We start from the raw sequence: 5,144 nt of genomic DNA on the forward strand, positions 1-5,144 counted from the left end.
TGGAGGAACTTGATTCATAATGAGCCCATCTAGGGTGTACTCAGACCGTGATAAAGAGCTCTGCACAGAGGCTTCTATTTTAGAGAAAACAGGTGTTGGCTTTGATTAGAGAAAAATGACATCATCCAAGGGAGAGGAGAAAAAAAAAGCAAAGAGAAAGGAAGGCAAAAATAGAAAAAAGTGGCAACTAGACACAAATACATTTGCACATATAAAGCTGTTCTAATGAGAGCCAAATTGATTTGACATTCAGTGGCAGTTTGAAGCCAAAAAAAGCAAAGCAGCCTACAAAAGGCCCAGCTCATTGTTTATGGAGTGTCATACTTCATCATCTGTGAGACCAGTAACAGTGATGGGAAGACCTTTAAAAGCAGGGAGTTTGCAGAGAATGGCTGTGTGGATAACACTGATGTCAGATCCAATAGAACGATTGTGAGCAATTTCCTGAATTGAAATCATGTTTGTCAGATGAAGTAGATGCTCTCCACAGATTTCATCTCTGAGGAGAGGATTTGGTACATTGTTAGAATTCTTGGCTGATTTCTGATAGACATGACACAGCCACAAAACTTATCCTATGGTGGGTACTAACCATCAAACTGCCTTGAGGAAACAACACAGAAAAGGAAAAAAAAAAAGCAAACAAAAATTACATGACATGCAAATGCAGTTTCCACTGCATGAAAAATCATCTCTTTATGAATAAGAGCTTCGTACAAAATCATGTAAATTAATGTGGGCACCCCTTTCGTCATCCTTATTTTCATAGCTAACTTTGCAAATATTTCTACTGACACAGTTCTTTAACATTTTCAGTAAAATGCTGAACCCCTGTCATTGGTAGACTGGAGAATGTAGTTTGTCAATCTCTGCTTTCAGTTAGAACACCTGGTGAGGAGGGATATGTTTATCAAATGTTGGTGAATGCCAACATGAATTAAATGAGCCTTCAAAAAATGTGAGATGCTATAGCCTTGTACAGGCAAGGATATGTGTAGAATGCAGTCATGCTCTGCCTTCTAGCTATGAGCTCAATCTAGATATCACAATATTGATATTTAATTCTGATACTAATGTTTCTGTTTATCTTTCACTAGAAAATCTGTTTCTGTCTTGGAGGAAAAAAAACAGGAATTTAAACCAGGAATTTCAGCCTCCTGGTTCTCAATTCTCTAATGACTCTCTGCAATACAAATAGACAATGACCTCAAATCAGCAAGTCCTTAATCACATTTTACACACAGTATCTACTGCAGTCTCATAACTCAAAAAGCACTATCAGGGTGACCAAGCTTCTAATGGATGGCACCAAAAAAATTAAGAGAGACAAGATACAAGGAGGTAGTTCTAAATGAAGCATCAAAACATTCTTTCATTCAAATTAAATCAAAGTTCACTTTATCCTTTCAATGGGAACCTTCTGTTCTATTTCCTCTAAACACTTGAATCCAAGCTTATTAGCATGGCCACTAACCAAAACAAACAGATCAACAGGTCAACATGGTTAACTAGTCACAAAAAGTCAATAGTCTACCTATATTAAAGATTGTCTTCTGTGACATATGAAGAGAGTGTATATTGAGTATGAGTTATGCATGCAGATGTAATTCTTGCTGTGTTAGCTTTATGTGCTAAATCATATGACTGAGCTTCTTCTGCCATAGTTAGGAGAACTGTAAGACTCATTGGAATTAATTACAAATTTTGAAGATAAGCTTCTAAATTCACACTGTGATAGTGCCTCCAGATTCAAGACCACAACTATTCTACCGCAGTCTTGACCTTGGTTTGCAAGAGAAAAGAGGTTGCTCTGTGTCTGACAGCCACTGGTTTAGTAGTCAGTCTAAAGTCCTGCAGTCACGACATTTAATTCAATTAAGCTAAATAGTAAAATACAGACAAGCCCTTCAGCAAGTGGATTTCACTTTTCTCAGTCTGTAAGCATTCTCATGGATAACTGTGTTGTAGAAAAAGTAAACAGGAAAGCAGTTACTGAAGACTGCAGAAATGCATTGCTATGAGTTTTGTTCAGACATATAAAACGTTACCTTTTACGATTCAGTGTCAGAATTCTAACACCACAGAAGTGAATGAAAGCAATTTACATTTCCCTTAGAGCTATTGTTTCACACAGTCTGAAGATTCAGGCTACGTCTTTCACTGCTGAGAAATGATATATTTTCCAGCAAGCAATGTAAACTTTTATAAATTAGCCAAAACAAATTTCACTTTAAGATAGCTAGGCAAGGTTAACCTCAGCCTGCTTCTGCCATCATACTGGAAAAATACACAGAACTCACATGATGTCAGCAATGAAAATGTAGCTTTTGCAAGAGAGCACTGTATTAATTATCTGCTGCTCACACTGGCATCTCCCCTCCACAGTTCTACACTCACATACACCTTGCATTTTGGATTTTGTATTTCCTTCCACAAGTGTGAAAAGTGACAGTTTTCCTATCAGTTTTTTCTGAAGTAGGGAATCAAAGTAGGCTCAAGGTATAGACTTGTGCACAGATACTTTTAAAGCAATAATGTATTGGTACAAATGACAATGGTTATTTGTTACAGTTGTCTATTTTTTACCACTGTCTGCTTTCTGTGGTACATCAAGGTCAAACATTTGTAGGAAAAAATCATGTTATCTTGAAGAGTGAATAAGTCACATTTCTAGTCTGGTTGTGGGCAGATTATATATATATGTAAAGGTAAAGTTCTCAGATTTTTAATTTGATTTTTTTTCTAGAAGACAGGCTGGAAAACCTTTTTCAAGTAGTAGACTTTAAGTAGCTAATTCTGCTTAGTTCCTTAGAAGAATCAAGGATGTCCGATTTGGATGTGTAATTTCCAGGAACAAAAGAGTTGTTTCATCTAGCAGAAAGAGCAGACCAAGTCACTAAAAGATAAAGACAAGCTAAAAATTAAACATTTTAGTTTTATTTTGTCTTCCTAACACTAAGGGTGATTTAGAGTTAGAACAAATTAGCACAAGTGGCAATTTCTCTGTCGTCTGTAATATCTGCAGCAGAAATGGACTTCTTTTCCCCTAAAAGACATGCTTAACTCACCCAAAACTGTCACAAAAAATTGTTTCCAGAGATAAAGATATAGAACTCCCCTTCCCTGATAACTTTTACTAAAAATGAAACTTTGCATAGCACTTCCTTGCTGGTAGGGTTGATAGATGGCTCCTGAGCAGTACCCAACAGAAGCTGGACAAAGGCTCAGTAAAAAGACACCAGGTAAAATGTAATTGACTTATTTTCTGTGAAGATCTAATAGTCTGGATAATCTACAGATTTCATCAATCTTAAAATTGACCAGTTTCTACTGGTGTCTCTAGGATACAGAAGTATACACGAGGAACAGAATAAAACTCTGCAGGAGTGAAAATACTCCTCTGATCTATTCTGAAACCAGATCTTTCAATTTTCAGCCCCTCAACATATTGCAGTCTTATCTGCAGCATGGTAGTGAAAATAATTTGATTTGCATTCTTTTAACTTGAAGTGTCCATGATCTATTTGCTCACACTCTGTACAACTAGGTCTGATGGTGTTGTATTTTACTCCATTTATCTAGCTTCACTTGAATTGCTTAGTAAATTCCAGCCTGCTACTCCTTTCACAGCTCAGCAGAGCCCTTGAGCTTGCACAGGCACTGATAAACACATTCATAAGAAGATTAGATTAAACAGGTATACTGGAAACCTCACTGAAGTGATCTTTACTGCTGATGGCAAAGAGACTATGGGATGGCATTAAAAAAGCCCCACCAAAACAGGTAGGATTTACACTTAGGTAACTAAGAAAATTCACGCTGGGCTTGTAAATAGGACAAGTTAAATACAGACACTAAGATAACAGCAAACAATTAAGCACATTTTCAGTATAAAGCATCACTGTAAAATATTTCTTCTCAAGGAAGTGTAACTACAGACTATGAGTTCTGTTCCTAAGAGACTGGATGTTTCCTAAGTGTTTTCCCCTGCTTGGGAATCTAGTAACAAATTGCTTACAAGAGGAAGGAAAGACACCAGGACTTACTCTGGAAGGAAACTAATTCACAAGTCCCTCTTTCCCTCATCTTTCCTGTCATTCTGCAAGTCACTCTCCTGTTACAGTGGAATTTTTGGAGGCATATTTTCTAAAACAATTCTCAGCCAGATAACCTTCACTCATGCCAAACTGCTCATTTTAAAGCTGTGAGTTCCCTGACTGAGGCTAGGCTTAGCCATCCTTTTACAAAACTATGGGAGGCTCCAAGATGCCTCCATGTTATTAAACCCACTTGTTAACTCTGAGTACTGATACCAGACCTAACTGCGCAGCTGGAAATGAGCAGAGATCAAACTCTGCTGCAGCAGTTTGCAGAAGCTGAAAATGAGCAGCTCCAAGGAAATCATGTTGCAAGAAGTTCACATGACAGATGTTTCCCATAGATACACAGACATTATTCAGAGAGTCATAGAATGGCCTGGGTTGAGAGAGACCTCCAAAGGTCATCTAGTCCAACTCCTCTGCAGTCAGCAGGGGCATCCACCACTAGATAAGGTTGCTCAGAGCCTTGTGGAGCCTAAGCTTGAATATCTCCAGGGATGGGGCCTCATCTTCCTCCCTAGGCTACCTGTTTCAGTCTTCCACCACCCACATGGTAAAAAATTTGTTCGTAACATCCAGCCTAAATCTCCTCTTATTTCAAACCATTGCTCCTCATCTTGTCACTGCAGGCCTTTGCAAACAGTCCTTCTGCAGCTGTCTTATAGCCCCCTTCAGGTACTAGAAGGCTGCTCTCAGCTCTCATGCACCATTACAAGACCAGTTCTTGAAAGAAGTGCAGTAGACACATCTTCTCTGCAGGCTTTCACTAAGAAAGTGATTTTACATATGTATCTCCAAACCTATACTATCCATTTTAACTTCGTATCTGAAGTTGTTTATCTGCAAGGACTGGCTGTAGTTCAGTGGCTATTCTTGGTAGTTCAAAGACAACAGTAAGAATAATATCTTCATTTCAAAATCATTATTTGTCGATTGCAGATTTTATTTATTTATTTATTTCCCCCTGAAAACCAAGCTATTTTTGTCTGGTAGTCATCCTGAATGGGACTGTCAAAAGAAAAAAGCTTAAAACCAGGCATGTGA

This window comes from Pogoniulus pusillus, chromosome 1 (genome assembly GCF_015220805.1).
Source record: "Pogoniulus pusillus isolate bPogPus1 chromosome 1, bPogPus1.pri, whole genome shotgun sequence".
Taxonomy (NCBI): Eukaryota; Metazoa; Chordata; class Aves; order Piciformes; family Lybiidae; genus Pogoniulus; species Pogoniulus pusillus.